A 16,213-nucleotide genomic window follows, 5' to 3' on the forward strand; every position below is an offset into this window, starting at 1 on the left:
ATTGGTTAAGGCGGACTGAGCGAAGGTGTTGAGCGAAGCGATCGCCGAGCCTGCGCTTGGTTTCGCCGATGTAAACTTATTTTGAAATCTAGATGTCAACTTATTTACATCGGCTGCCTGACCTGCTGAGTTACTCCAGCATTTTGTGAATAAATACCTTCGATTTGTACCAGCATCTGCAGTTATCTTCTTATACTACAAGATTCAAGATATCTTTATTTGTCATCCAAAAAAACAAGTTTTTTGGACGAAATTTCGTCACCCACAGTCCAACAATAAGAGCAATAAAATAAGCAAATTACACAACCCCAACCAACACAAAACCCCCCAAAAAGAAACATCCATCACAGTGAGTCTCCTCCAGTCCCCTCCTCACTGTGATGGAAGGCCAGAATGTCTTTTTCTCTTCCCCTGCCGTCTTCTCCTGCGGTCAGGCTGTTGTCGTTGCCATGTTCCAGGCTGCGCCGGACGGTGAAATGTCCGCAACGGGCCGACCCAAGCCCCGCTGCAAGTCGGGGCGGTCGGGGCTCCCGACATTGAAGCCCCCGCCGAGCAGAGAAAATTCCGTGGCCTATTTCAGACTGTTTACTTGTTTCAGACTGAGGTAGACATATATTCAGTGGTGGTATGTCAAGTCACTTTGAATCATTTAGTTCAGTTTAGTTTAGAGATACAGCGCGGAAACAGGCCCTTCGGCCCACCGAGTCCGTGCCGCCCAGCGATCCCCGCACATTAACACTATCCTACACACTAGGGACAATTTCCAATTTCCAAGCCAATTAACCTACAATTGTGTACGTCTTTGGAGTGTTGGAGGAAGCTGGAGCATCCAGAGAAAACCCACACAGGTTGTGGGGAGAATGTACAGCAGCGGCAGAGATCCGGATTTGATCCTGACTGTGGGTGCTGTCTGTACGGAGTTTGCACAGTTCTCCCTGAGATCTGCGTGGGTTTTCTCTGGGTGCCCACGTTTCCTCCCACACTCCAAAGACGTGCAGGTCTGTACAATAGACAATAGACAATAGACAATAGGTGCAGGAGTAGGCCATGTTCCCAATGTTGGGGGAGTCCAGAACCAGGAGCCACAGTTTAAGAATAAGGGGTAGGCCATTTAGAACAGAGATGAGGAAAAACTTTTTCATTCAGAGAGTTGTGAATCTGTGGAATTCTCTGCCTCAGAAGGCAGTGGAGGCCAATTCTCTGAATGCATTCAAGAGAGAGCTAGATAGAGCTCTTAAGGATAGCGGAGTCAGGGGGTATGGGGAGAAGGCAGGAACGGGGTACTGATTGAGAATGATCAGCCATGATCACATTGAATGGCGGTGCTGGCTCAATGGGCCGAATGGCCTCTTTCTGCACCTATTGTGTATTGTCTATTGTCTATTCGAGCCAGCACCGCCATTCAATGTGATCATGGCTGATCATTCTCAATCAGTACCCCGTTCCTGCCTTCTCCCCATACCCCCTGACTCCGCTATCCTTAAGAGCTCTATCTAGAGCTGTAGGTTAATTGGCCCTCTGTAAAGTGCCCTGAGTGTGTGGGATAGAATGGATAATCGCTGGTCGGCGCGGACTCGGTGGTCCGAAGGACCTGTGTCTGCGCTGTATCTCTAAACTTGACTAAACTAAATGAATCAAAGTGTTTCGCATCTGTAACTAAAGGTCGGTGTGGGAATGGGGACGGACACTTCACTTGCTACAGAATTTTCTTTGGTTTACTCTCATACCCTTGTGTTGAAGATACTTGGGTAATGCAACATTTATATGTCATTGTTCTTATAGAAACGTATACAATTATAAAAGGAGTTACTCCAGCATTTTTTATGTCTATCATCAGTGTAAAGAAGCATCTGCAGTTCCTTCCTACACATATGATCCATTATGTCATCCCAACATATTATGTCCAACATGTGTCTAGTGAGGGAGGATGTCCTTGTTATTGAGGCAGTGCAGCGTAGGTTCACCAGTTTAATCCCGGGGATGGCGGGACTGTCATATGAGGAAAGATTGGAAAGACTGGGCTTGTACCCACTGGAGTTTAGAAGGATGAGAGGGGATCTTATAGAGACGTATAAAATTATGAAAGGACTGGACAAGCTGACCTCTTAAACTACGGCAGAACATGATCCACTTTGTGCTTCTGTGGAACGTCAAGAGTATGGGAGGCAAACCTATAGAACTCACATCACTTTATTCGCAAAATGCTGGAGTAACTCAGCAGGTCAGGCAGCATCTCGGGAGACAAGGAATGGGTAACGTTTCGGGTCGAGACCCTTCTTCAGACTGAATAGTTCATTGTTAGCTGAGAGGAAGGTGTTGACTCTCAGTCTGAAGAAGGGTCTCGACCCGAAACATCACCCATTCCTTCTCTCCCGAGATGCTGCCTGATCTGCTGAGTTACTCCAGCATTTTGTGAATAAATCGATTTGTACCGGCATCTGCAGTTATTTTCTTATACTACTTGAACTCACATCACTACTGGATGTGTCTTTTAATTTTAAATTAATTTCAGGTTTCCGTGTACCTTGCTGTGTGTTGTGGCTGTTGCAAGACTAATTTCCCTCTGGGGATGAATAAAGTTTTATCGTATCCTATCCTATCGTATCATGTAAGACTTTAATCACCTTTCTTTGTCAATCCAGATCAACATTGCTTTCCCTTTGTGTAAGAAGGAACTGCACATGCTGGTTTACACTGAGAATGGGTCGACTGGGCTTATATTCGCTGGAATTTAGAAGGATGAGAGGGTTTCTTATCGAAACATATAAAATCCTTAAGGATTTGGACAGGCTAGATGCAGGAAAAATGTTCCCCATGTTGGGGGAGTCCAGAACCAGGGGACACAAAGTCTAAGAATTTAAAACTGAGATGAGAAAAAACCTTTTCACCCAGAGAGTTGTGAACCTGTGGAATTCTCTGCCACAGAGGGCAGTGGAGGCCAATTCACTGGATTAATTTAAAAGAGAGTTAGATAGAGCTCTAGGGGCTAGTGGAATCAAGGGATATGGGGAGAAGGCAGGTACGGATTATTGATTGTGGATGATCTGCCATGATCACAATGAATGGCGGTGCTGGCTCGAAGGGCCAAATGGCCTCCTCCTGCACCTATTGTCTATGTTTCTATGTTTCTCTTGTGCTATCCCTCTGCCCACAACGTTAACAAGTCATTGCCTCTGATATTGTGAATTCCAAAGTGAAACAGCACACCGAGGAATATCTCCTGAACTCATTAATCATTCAGCTGTTGTTATCACCAATGTGATAATGACCAGATAATCTATTCAGGTGTTGGCAGAGTGTTAAACAATGGGCTGCAAACCAGAGAGAGCTGATTTAACTCTCTCTCAATATCAGAAACTGGAACCTTAAACATCATCTAAGAGGTTCCAATTTACTTTAGTTTAGTTTAGTTTAGAGATACAGCACGGAAACAGGCCCTTCAGCCCACCGAGACCGTGCCGATCAACAATCCCCACACAGTAACACTACCCTACCCTAGTTGACAATAGACAACAGGAGTAGGCCATTCAGCCCTTTGAGCCAGCACCACCATTCAATGTGATCATGGCTGATCATTCTCAATCAGCACCCCGTTCCTGCCTTCTCCCCATACCCCCTGACTCCGCTATCCTTAAGAGCTCTAACTAGCTCTCTCTTGAATGCATTCAGAGAATTGGCCTCCACTGCCTTCTGAGGCAGAGAATTCCACAGATTTACAACTCTCTGACTGAAAAAGCTTTTCCTCATCTCTGTTCTAAATGGCCTACCCCTTATTCTTAAACTGTGGCCCCTGGTTCTGGACTCCCCCAACATTGGGAACATGTTTCCTGCTTCTAACGTGTCCAACCCCTTAATAATCTTATATGTTTCGATAAGATCCCCTCTCATCCTTCTAAATTCCAGTGTATACAAGCCTAGTCGCTCCAGTCTTTCAACATATGACAGTCCCGCCATTCCGGGAATTAACCTTGTAAACCTACGCTGCACGCCCTCAATAGCAAGAATATCCTTCCTCAAATTTGGAGACCAAAACTGCACACAGTACTCCAGGTGCGGTCTCACCAGGGCCCTGTACAACTGCAGAAGGACCTCTTTGCTCCTATACTCAACTCCTCTTGTTATGAAGGCCAACATTCCATTGGCTTTCTTCACTGCCTGCTGTACCTACATGCTTCCTTTCAGTGATGCACTAAGACACCCAGATCTCGTTGTACGTCCCCTTTTCCTAACTTGACACCATTCAGATAATAATCTGCCTTCTTATTCTTACCACCAAAGTGGATAACCTCACACTTATCCACATTAAACTGCATCTGCCATGCATCCACCCACTCACACAACCTGTCCAAGTCACCCTGCAACCTCATAGCATCTTCCTCACAGTTCACACTACCACCCAGCTTTGCATCATCTGTAAATTTGCTAATGGTACTTTTAATCCCTTCATCCAAGTCATTGATGTATATTGTAAATAGCTGCGGTCCCAGCACCGAGCCTTGCGGTACCCCACTAGTTACTGCCTGCCATTCTGAAAGGGACCCATTTATCCCCACTCTTTGCTTTCTGTCTGTCAACCAATTTTCTATCCATGTCAGTACCCTACCCCCAACACCATGTGCTCTAATTTTGCCCACTAATCTCCTATGTGACCCCTTGTCGAAGGCTTTCTGAAAGTCGAGGTACGCCACATCCACCAGCTCTCTCCTGTCAATTTTCCTAATTACATCCTCAAAGAATTCCAGAAGATTAGTCAAGCATGATTTCCCCTTCGTAAATCCATGCTGACTCGGAACGATCCTGTTACTGCTATCCAAATGCTCCGCAATTTTGTCTTTTATAATTGACTCCAGCATCTTCCCCACCACTGATGTCAGACTAACTGGTCTATAATTTCCCGTTTTCTCTCTCCCTCCTTTCTTAAAAAGTGGGACAACATTAGCTACCCTCCAATCCACAGGAACTGATCCTGAATCTATGGAACATTGGAAAATGATCACCAATACGTCCACAATTTCTAGAGCCACCTCCTTAAGTACCCTGGGATGCAGACCATCAGGTCCTGGGGATTTATCAGCCTTCAGTCCCATCAGACTACCCAACACCATTTAGAATAGAAGAATAGAATAGTTCCTTTATTGTCATTGTAACATGAGCCATGTACAACGAAATTGTAAAATGTTGCTTGTATCTTCCTTAGTGAAGACAGATCCAAAGTACCGGTTCAACTTGTCTGCCATTTCCTTGTTCCCCATAATAAATTCCCCTGCTTCTGTCTTCAAGGGACCCACATTTGCCTTGATTATTTTTTCCTCTTTACATACCTAAAAAAGCTTTTACTATCCTCCTTTATATTATTGGCCAGCTTACCCTCGTACCTCATCTTTTCTCCCCGTATTGCCTTCTTAGTCATCTTCTGTTGCTCTTTAAAAGAGTCCCAATCCTCTGGCTTCCCACTCTTCTTTGCTATGTTATACTTCTTCCCTTTTATTTTTATGCTGTCCTTGACTTCCCTTGTCAGCCACGGGTGCCCCTTACTCCCCTTAGAATCTTTCCTCCTCTTTGGGATAAATTGTTCCTGCAACTTCTGCATTATTCCCAGGAATACCTGCCATTGCTGTTCCACAGTCTTCCCTGCTAGGGCCTCCTTCCAGTCAAATCTGGCCAGCTCCTGCCTCATGCCTCTGTAATCCCCTTTGCTATACTGTAATACTGACACCTCCGATTTCCCCTTCTCCCTCTCAATTTGTAAAGTAAAACTTATCATATTATGATCACTGCCTCCTAATGGCTCTTTTACCTCGTGTCCCCTTATCAGATCAGATTCATTACACAACACTAAATCCAGAATTGCCTTCTCCCTGGTAGGCTCCAGTACAAGCTGGTAGGCTCCATCTCGGAGGCATTCCACAAACTCTCTTTCCTGGGGTCCATTACCAACCTGATTTTCCCAGTCTACCTGCATGTTGAAATCTCCCATAACCACCGTAGCATTACATTTTTGACACGCCAATTTTAGTTCTTGATTCAACTTGCACCCTATGTCGAGGCTACTGTTTGGGGGCCTGTAGATGACTCCCATTAGGGTCTTTTTACCCTTACAATTCCTCATTTCTATCCATACTGATTCTACATCTCCTGATTCTATGTCACCCCTTGCAAGGGAGTGAATATCATTCCTCACCAACAGAGCTACCCCGCCCCCTCTGTCCACCTGTCTGTCTGTCTGAAGAAGGGTCTCGACCCGAAACGTCACCCATTCCTTCTCTCCCGAGATGCTGCCTGACCTGCTGAGTTACTCCAGCATTTTGTGAATAAATGTCTTTTCTATACGTTGTGTACCCCTGAATATTCAGTTCCCAGCCCTGGTCCTCTTGTAGCCATGTCTCTGTGATTCCCACAACATCATACTTGCCCATGACTAACTGAGCCTCAAGCTCATCCACTTTATTTTTCATACTTTGCGCATTTAAATACAACACTTTCACTTCGGTAGGAAAATAACTGCAGATGCTGGTACAAATCGAAGGTATCACAAAATGCTGGAGTAACTCAGCGGGTCAGGCAGCATCTCAGGAGAGAAGGAATGGGTGAAGGGTCTCGACCCGGAACGTCACCCGTTCCTTCTCTCCTGAGATGCTGCCTGACCCGCTGAGTTACTCCAGCATTTTGTGATACCTACCCTACCCTACCCTACACACACTAGGGATAATTTACATTTACGCCAAGCCAATTAACCTACAAACCTGTAGGCCCATGGAGTGTGGGAGGAAACCGAAGATCTTGGAGATCTTGGGAAGGTCATGGGAAGAACATACAAACTCCGTACAGACAGCACCCGTAGTCGGGATCGAAGCCGGACCACTGGCGCTGTGAGGCAGCAACTCTACCGCTGCTCCACCTCAACCGATTCCTGTGCTCACTCTCTGACTCTAGAGTGGAAGCTCAAGCCACTCGGTGATCAGCTGCAACTAGCAGGACAACCCTTGCGATAATGCACAAACTGGCTGCTTCCCAACATCGCACTGCAATGAGGTTACTATATATAAATCAGTGAGTTGCTTTGTCTTAGTGCCGTTTATATGTTGATGTATTTTAAGAGAAACCACAAGAGACTGAAGTGGAAAAGACTGCCCCACAAACCCATGTGTAAAAGCACCAGGTAATCTTCCAAATGGACTGGAAATACTTACTCTCTGTTGAGTCAGCTGTGTACAGCTACGTTCATGGGGAAGAGGTCTACAGATTATCTTGGTAGATATGAAAGGTGGAGCAGCGGGTAGATTTGTGGCCTTACAGCGCTTGCAGCACCAGACACCCGGGTTTGATCCCGACTATGGGTGCTTATCTGTACGGAGTTTGTACGTTCTCCCCTTGAGTTTTCTCAGAGATCTTCGGTTTCCTCCCACACTCCAAAGATGTGCAGATTTGTAGGTTAGCCCTAAGAGCTAAATCTAACTCTCTCTTGAAAACATCCAGTGAATTGGCCTCCACTGCCTTCTGTGGGAGAGAATGCCACACATTCACAACTCTCCGGGTGAAAATGTTTTTCCTCATCTCAGTCCTAAATGGCATACCCCTTATTCTTAAATTGTGTGACCCCTGGTTCTGGACTGCCCCAACATGAGGAACATTTTTCCTGCACCTAGCCTGTCCAATGCCTTGAGAATTTTAAATGTTTCCATAAGATCCCCTCTCATCCTTCTAAATTCCAGTCAGAGGGTATGGGGAGAAGGCAGGAACGGGGTATTGATTGAGAATGATCAGCCATGATCACATTGAATGGCGGTGCTGGCTCGAGGGATCTGTGGCAGTGTAAGGCAGCAACTCTACCACTGCACCACTGTGACTGTACATGATTACCATCAGGCTGTCCACAATGTACAGATAAATGTACAGGTTAAAGGGTTTCACTGCGAGAGTTGTGAATCTGTGGAATTCTCTGCCTCAGAAGGCAGTGGAGGCCAATTCTCTGGATGCTTTCAAGAGAGAGTTAGATAGAGCTCCTAAGGATAGCGGAGTCAGTGGGTATGGAGAGAAGGCAGGATCGGGGTACTGATTGTGGATGATCAGCCATGATCACATTGAATGGCGGTGCTGGCTCGAAGGGCCGAATGGCCTCCTCCTGCACCTATTGTCTATTGTCTATTGGTACTACATTTAGTGCAAGGTCAAGTCCAATAAAGTCCGAATAAAGATAGTCCAAAGATCTCCAGTGAGGTAGATGGGAGGTCAAGACCACGTTATAGTTGGTGAGAGGACGGTTTAGTTGCCTGATAACAGCCAGGAAGAAACTGTCCCTGAATCTGGAGGTGTGCGTTTTCACACTTCTGTACCTCTTGCCCTGATGGGAGAGGGGAGAAGAGGGAGTGGCCGGGGTGAGACTGGTCCTTGATTATGCTGCTGGCCTTGCCGAGGTAACGTGGAGTGCAGAAGGAATCGATGGAAGGGAGGTTGGTTTGCGTGATGGATCCACAACTCTCTGCATTTTTTTGATGAAGATTGAACCTATTTCCAACAATCCCACCTCAGTTCTGCACCAGAGACATCCTTATATTATGCAGGAAAATAACGGCAGATGCTGGTACAAATCGAAGGTATCACAAAATGCTGGAGTAACTCAGCAGGTCAGGCAGCATCTCAGGAGAGAAGGAATGGGTGACGTTTCGGGTCGAGACCCTTCTTCAGACTGAAACGCCACCCATTCTTTCTCTCCTGAGATGCTGCCTGACCTGCTGAGTTACTCCAGCATTTTGTGATACCTTCCTTGTACTGTGCAAACCATTTAAAAGAAATTATTTCTTTAAACCAGTCATTTATACCACGATTTGTCTCATAATCCTGCAACGTTGCAATTCCAATTTAATCCAAATCACTTCTGCGCAGGTTTAATGAGTGATGCTGTTTACAGGCATCCATCAGTTTTATTCTTTGGGCTGGATAACAGGGTGTGAGCACACAGTCAGGGTTCAAACTCAGGTAAGGCCTGGCACGGTGGCGCAGCGGTAGAGTTGCTACCTTACTGCCCCAGAGACCCTGGTTCGATCCTGACCACGGGTGCTGTCTGTATGGAGTTTGTACCTTCTCCCCTGGACCTGCGTGGGTTTTCTCCGGGTGCTCCGGTTTCCTCCCACACTCCAAAGACGTGCAGGTTCAAGAGTCAAGAGTCTTTCAGTCAGAGAGTTGTGAATCTGTGGAAGTCTCTGCCTCAGAAGGCAGTGGAGGCCAATTCTCTGAATGCTTTCAAGAGAGAGCTAGATAGAGCTCTTAAGGATAGCGGAGTCAGGGGGTATGGGGAGAAGGCAGGAACGGGGTACCGATTGTGCATGATCACCCATGATCACATCGAATGGCGGTGCTGGCTCGAAGGGCTGAATGGCCTCCTCCTGCACCTATTGTCTATTGTCTTTTATTGTTAGGAAGGAACTGCAGATGTGTAGGAAAAGATGTGTGGTCTGAAGAAGGGTCTCAACCCAAAACATCACCCATTCCTTCTCTCCCGAGATGCTGCCTGACCCGCTGAGTTACTCCAGCATTTTGTGTCTACCAAGGAACTGCAGATGCTGGTTTAAACCGTGGATAGACACAAAATGCTGGAGTAACTCAGCGGGACAGGCAGCATCTCTGGAGAGAAGGAATGGGTGACGTTTCGGGTCGAGACCCTTCTTCAGACTGAAAAGCCACCCATTCCTTCTCTCCAGAGGTGCTGCTTGTCCCGCTGAGTTACTCCAGCTTTTTGTGTCTACCTTTGTCTTTTATCGTTATTTGTCTCGGATAGAACAATGACATTCTTACTCGCAGCTGTAAGTATAATTGTAAATTGTCCCTAGTGTGTGTAGGATAGTGTTAGCGTGCGGGGATCGCTAAAGTCGGCACGGACTCAGTGGGCCGAAGGGACTGTCTCTCTAAACTAATCTAAACACACAGAACGAAACCCCTTCCAGTGCCCGGCTGAGATGGTTCGATATGGAACGAGCTTCACAATCCTCAGCAGAATTCCCAGTGAGCTCTGAAACTCTCGCCAAAAACCTCCCCAATCTTGGCACAACTTGTTGTGACCTTTCCCGCCTAGTCTCGAGCTCCAAACGTATCATCGTGGTTCCTCTTGTCAGTATGGGTGTGAGACACAGTCTGTAGAGGGCACTATATTCTACCTCTAGACTGCGTTGTACCAGCTTTAGTTGATTCAGAGAGAGCTCAAATCTACATTGTCCTGACGAACAACATAGAACAACATAGGTGGTGTTTTTCGAGTCAAGACCCTTCTTCAGACTTGAGTCTTGACTTGAATTGAGTCTGAAGAAGGGTCTCGACCCAAAATTTCACCCATTCCTTCTCTCCAGAGAGGCTGCCAGACCCGCTGAGTTACTCCAGCTTTTTGTGTCTATCTTGGATAGCAGTTATTTCTTATACATTCTATGCTCTCCTGACTTGGGAGTATTTGAAGAGGCAATGTAAGGGAAGATATACCCGGTAGATACTGCATTCAGTACTGTTCTGGGAATACTTAACATGACCTATACCTTCCTGCACAGTCCGGTATATTTGAGATCTGTCTGGTAATCTTCTCAGTGCGAAGTTTTCCATCTCTCTCACCACCCCCCCCACCTTCTCTCACCTGTGCCCCACCTATTTCTCCCCTCCATCCCCCCCCTTCCCCCCTCCCCCACTCCTGCCACTTTCTTTCCTCTGGCTTCACAATCCACAACTCTTGAAACCTGTTTCACACCTTCCGTTCTTATCCCTGGACTGTGGTCCAACCATCTGCCTATCAAAGCGCCCCCTCACCTGCATTGACCTATCATCTTTCACGCTTTATCCTGCCACTCCCCTTTTCCAGCTTTCGTCTCCTCCCCCCACTCCCCCATATTCTTGATTACCCCCCCCCCCCCCCTCCCCCATATTCTTGATCCAGTGCGGGTGTCGGGGGTTCTGGGGAGAAGGCAGGAGAATGGGGTTGGGAGGGAGAGATAGATCAGCCATGATTGAATGGTGGAATAGACTTGATGGGCCGAATGGTCTAATACTACTTCTTTATGACCTTATGACAATCAGTCTGAAGAAGGGTTCCGACATGAAACGTCACCTATCCATGTTCTCCACAGATGCTGCCTGACCCGCTGAGTTACTCCAGCACTCTGTGAAACGTCACCTATCCACGTTCTCCACAGATGCTGCCTGACCCGCTGAGTTCCTCCAGCACTCTGTGAAACGTCACCTATCCATGTTCTCCGGAGATGCTGCCTGACCCGCTGAGTTACTCCAGCACTCTGTGAAACGTCACCTATCCATGTTCTCCACAGATGCTGCCTGACCCGCTGAGTTACTCCAGCACTCTGTGAAACGTCACCTATCCATGTTCTCCGGAGATGTTGCCTGACCCGCTGAGTTACTCCAGCACTATGTCTTTTTTTTTGCAAACCAGCTTTTGCAGTTCCTTGTGCCCACCTGAACTGGGAGTGTTTGATGGGATGATGTGGAAGGGAGGTTTGCTCTCTATTTAAGTTGTGTTTGTTGCTGAAAATGGTGCAGGGAATTACATGAATTAAATGTTATGAACAGAACATTCTACAATTTCCTTAAAAGAAGCAGTTTTGCTATAATTGTGCAAATCATTAGGATCATAAGCTTTAGACTCAATCTTAAATTGCTTTGGATGCATGGAGTCATAGAGTCATGCAGCCTGGAAACAGGCCCTTCGGCCCAACTTGCCCATGCTGGCCAAGATGCACCACCCGCGTTGCATTTGGCCCATGTGTGTAGGAAGGAACTGCAGATGCTGGTTTAAACCAAAGATAGACACAACTTCACCAACTAATTTCCATCCTGCACTCAAATTCACTTGGACCATCTCCGACATCTCCCTCCCTGAGTTTCTGGATCTCACCGTCTCCATCACAGGAGGCAGACTATTGACCGACATCTACTACATACCTACTGACTCCCATAGCTATCTGGACTACACTTCTTCTCACCCTGCTTCCTGTAAAGACTCTATCCCCTACTCCCAATTCCTCCGTCTACACCGCATCTGCGCCCAGGATGAGGTTTTCCATACCGAAACGTCACCTGTTCCTTCTCTCCGGAGATGCTGTCTGACCCGCTGAGTTACTCCAGCTTTTTGTGTCTATCTTGCGTTCGGCCCATTGCATGTAATCGCCCAATTTGGGTATCCCACTTCTGACACCATGTTGTGCTGACCGTATAATAACAGAAGCTTTACACCTGGATAATGATCCAAAGACTTTATTAACTACATAGCAAGCACGACCTCATACCTGCACGTTCCACTTACACTAACCCGAATCGGTTTCCTCCCACACTCCAAAGGCGTACAGGCTTGAAGGTTAATTGGCTTGGTATAAATGTAAAATTGTCCCTAGTGTGTGAAAGATAGTGTTAGTGTTTGGGGATCGCTGGTCGGCACGGACTTGGTGGTATCTCGAATCTAAGCTAAACTAAAACCCCAGAGTAAATCCACGCAGTCACAAGGAAAACGTGCAAACTCCACACAGACAGCGACGAGGTCAGGATCGAACCAGGGTCTCCTGTGCTGTGAGGCAGCAACTCTAACGCTGCTCCACAAATCAGGGATAGATTTATCTGAAATAAAAATTGAGAAATTAATCCCAGTGGCATCGTCAATAATATCCTGCACTGAATTCCATGATAATGCAATGATTGGAGACATCACCTCCCAGCACCAAAGATCCAGGTTTGATCCTGACCTCGGGTGCTGTCTGCGTGGAGTTCGCACGTTTTCCTTCTGACTGTGTGGATTTACTCCGGGTGTTTAGTTTACCTTAGATTCGAGATACAGCGCGGAAACAGGCCCTTCGGCCCACCGAGTCCGTACCGACCAGCGATCCCCAAACACTAACACTACACACACTAGGGACAATTTTACATTTATATCAAGCCAATTAACCTTCAAGCCTGCACGCCTTTGGAGTGTGGGGGGAAACCGAAGCACCCGGAGAAACCCACGCGGGTCACGGGGAGAACGTACAAACTCCGTACAGACAGCACCCGTAGTCGGGATCGAACCCGGGTCTCTGGCGCTGTGAGGCAGCAACTCTACCGCTGCGCCACCGTGCCACCCCACATGCTCCGGTTTCCCCCCACATTCCAAACACGTGCGGGTTTGAAGGTTAATTGGCTTCTGTCAATTACCCCCTTAGTGTGTATGATGACTGATAGAATCTTGGGGAATTGATAACAGTACGAAGGCAGCAAAGATGAGTTCGATACATACCTTCTCTCCAGAGATGCTGCCTGTCCCGCTGACTTACTCCAGCTCTCTGGGTCTATCTTCGGAGTAATCCAGCTTCTGCAGTTCCATTCCTATGCATCGGGTAGGTGCAGGACGAGTGGAGTGGATGGTGGATGTTCAGCATAGAAACATAGAAAATAGGTGCAGGAGGAGGCCATTCGGCCCTTCGAGCCTGCACCGCCATTCAATATGATCATGGCTGATCATCCAACTCAGTATCCTGTACCTGCCTTCTCTCCATACCCCCTGATCCCTTTAGCCACAAGGGCCACATCTAACTCCCTCTTAAATATAGCCAATGAACTGGCCTCAACTACCTTCTGTGGCAGAGAATTCCACAGATTCACCACTCTCTGTGTGAAAAAAAACTTTCTCATCTCGGTCCTAAAAGACTTCCCCTTTATCCTTAAACTGTGACCCCTTGTTCTGGATTGTTCAGTATTGACTGGGTGGTCCAAAAGGCCTGTTTCCACACTGTGTGACTCTAATTGTTAAATAGAGCTCTAATATGTTAGATAGAGCTCTTAAAGATAGCGGAGTCAGGGGGTATGGGGAGAGGGCAGGAACGGGGTACTGATTGTGGATGATCACAGCCATGATCACAGTGCATGGTGGTGCTGGCACGAAGGGCTGAATGGCCTCCTCCTGCACCTGTTGTCTATAATTGAGGCCAGTTCATTGGCTATATTTAAGAGGGAGTTAGATGTGGCCCTTGTGGCTAAAGGGATCAGGGGGTATGGAGAGAAGGCAGGTACGGGATACTGAGTTGGATGATCAGCCATGATCATATTGAATGGCGGTGCGTACAGGCTCGAAGGGCCGAATGGCCTACTCCTGCATCTATTGTCTATGTTCCTATGTTTCTAATTGCTTCTGTGTTTACCAAAGATGTTTTTGAGATACAAGTCATAGTCATTCAGCGTGGAAACAGGCCCTTCGGCCCATCTTGCCCACACCGGCCAACATGTCCCATCTACACTAGTCCCACCTGCCTGCGTTTGGTCCATATCCCTCCAAACCTGTCCTATCCATGTACCTGTCTAAGTGTTTCTTGTGGTAAGTGGAGACGAGTGGCTTGTGGTTGAGCGATTCCGGGAGGGTATAATCCATATCAGGATTTCTTTGCTCTCTCTCTCTCTCTCTCTCTCTCTCTCTCTCTCTCTCTCTCTCTCTCTCTTTCCCCCCCTCCCTCCTCTCCTCTCCAACCAAGGTTGGTTGTACATCCTGCTTCAGCGAGGAGAAGATGCCAGGTTTTACTGCGACCAGATCGTGGTCGTGTTTGTGTGGAATTGGAAAGAACAGGCGGTCAAAACCTGCAGCCCCGTAGTGTGTGTGTGTGTATCTATCTATCTATCCCCTCTCACTCTCTCTCTCTCTGTCCCTCTCTCTCTCTGTCCCTCTCTCTCTCTGTCCTCTCCCTCTCCCTCTCCCTCTCTCTCTGTCTCTGTCTGTGTCTCTCTGTCTCTATCTCTCCCCTCTCCTCTGTCTCTCTCTGTCTCTCCCCCCTCCCTCCTTCCTCCATCTCTCTGTGTCTCTCCCCTCCCTCCCTCTCTCTCTCTCTGTCTCTGTCTCTCCCCTCTCCTCCCTCCATCCCTCCCTCCTTCCCTCTCTCTGTCTCTCTCTGTCTCTCCCCTCTCCTCCCTCCATCCCTCCCTCCTTCCCTCTCTCTCTCTCTCTCTCTCTGTCTCTCTCTGTCTCTCCCCTCTCCTCCCTCCATCCTTCCCTCCCCCTCTCTCTCTCTGTCACACACACACACACACACACCTTACAGCAGTAACCAGCTGGGGGAACCCAACGGATTAAAGAAAAGAGGGAGAGAGGAGAAGAGAGAACAAGATCTGTCGGAGGAGAGGAGGTGAGGAGAGAGGAGAGGAGAGGAGAGGAAAGGAGAGGAGAGGAGAGGAGGAGAGGAGAGAGGAGAGGAGAGGAGAGGAGAGAGGAAAGGAGGAGAGAGAAAAGGAGGAGAGGAGAAGAGGAGAGGAGAGGAGAGGAGAGGAGAGGAGGAGAGGGGAGAGGAGAGCGCTGTGTAGCGGGGTGTGAGGCCGGTGTGAGAGAGGGGGGAGAGAGTGAGTGTGTGAGAGAGAGAAAGAGAGAGAGAGAGAGGACAGAGAACGGAGGAGACTCGGCCACCGAAGACTGGGATTCCCCACCCTCCTCCTCCTCCTCCCCCCATCTGTATCTGTACACACTCACTCTCACACACAGGCTCACACTCATTCTCTCTCACACACACACACACACACACCCTTACACACTCACTTACACACTCACCCTTACTTACTCACTCTCACACACTCTCTTACACACTCACACACACACTCACCCTTACTCCCATTCTCATTCTCTCACACACACACACACACACACACACACACACACTATCATTCTCTCTCTCACTCTCTCTCTCTCTCTCTCTCTCACACTCTCTCACACTCACACTCACACTCACACACACACACCCACTGGGAGAGGCTGGGGGGGGGGGGGGGGTTGATGCCACCCGCTTTATAGAATTACTCGAGGAGGGAAAAGCAAAAGCAAAAAGGAGGAGATCCCAGCGACTGATTCTCTATCGTCCTTTGGTTATGCGAACGGCCCAGACCGACACCGACACGGACACAGGCACAGGCACAGGTGAGAGTGGGGAGATGGTGGGGGTGGGAGGGTGGGGGAGAGATGTTGGTGGGGTGGGGGAGATGGGGGGAGGAGAGAGATTGGGGGGGTGGGGGGGGAGAGATGGAGGAGAGATGGTGGGGGTGGGAGAGAGATGTTGGAGGGAGAGAGATGGTGGTGGGAGATTGGGGGAGAGATGGGGGGTGGGGGGGAGAGATTGTGGGGGGGGAGAGATGTTGGAGGGGAGAGAGATGGTGGTGGGAGATTGGGGGAGAGATGGGGGGTGGGGGGGAGAGATGGTGGGGGGGGGAGAGATGGTGGGGGGGGGGG

General features: G+C 48.1%; 1 protein-coding gene across 13 annotated transcripts in view; it reads left to right on the top strand.

Annotated features, from left to right (window-relative positions):
• Positions 1 to 15,199: 15,199 nt before the first annotated feature.
• The window catches only part of LOC144610619 (adhesion G protein-coupled receptor L1-like), a 455,971-nt gene continuing 454,957 nt past the window's right edge, over positions 15,200 to 16,213 (top strand). For 5 of the 13 annotated variants that reach the window (XM_078429454.1, XM_078429459.1, XM_078429460.1 and 2 more), the window contains exon 1: positions 15,200 to 15,904. The gene's annotated coding sequence lies outside the window, so the exon portion shown is untranslated. The remainder of the gene's footprint in view (positions 15,905 to 16,213) is intronic. The other 8 variants (XM_078429461.1, XM_078429464.1, XM_078429458.1 and 5 more) reach the window with 3 other exon arrangements.

The sequence above is a fragment of the Rhinoraja longicauda genome, chromosome 37 (assembly GCF_053455715.1).
Source record: "Rhinoraja longicauda isolate Sanriku21f chromosome 37, sRhiLon1.1, whole genome shotgun sequence".
In the NCBI taxonomy this organism is placed as follows: domain Eukaryota; kingdom Metazoa; phylum Chordata; class Chondrichthyes; order Rajiformes; family Arhynchobatidae; genus Rhinoraja; species Rhinoraja longicauda.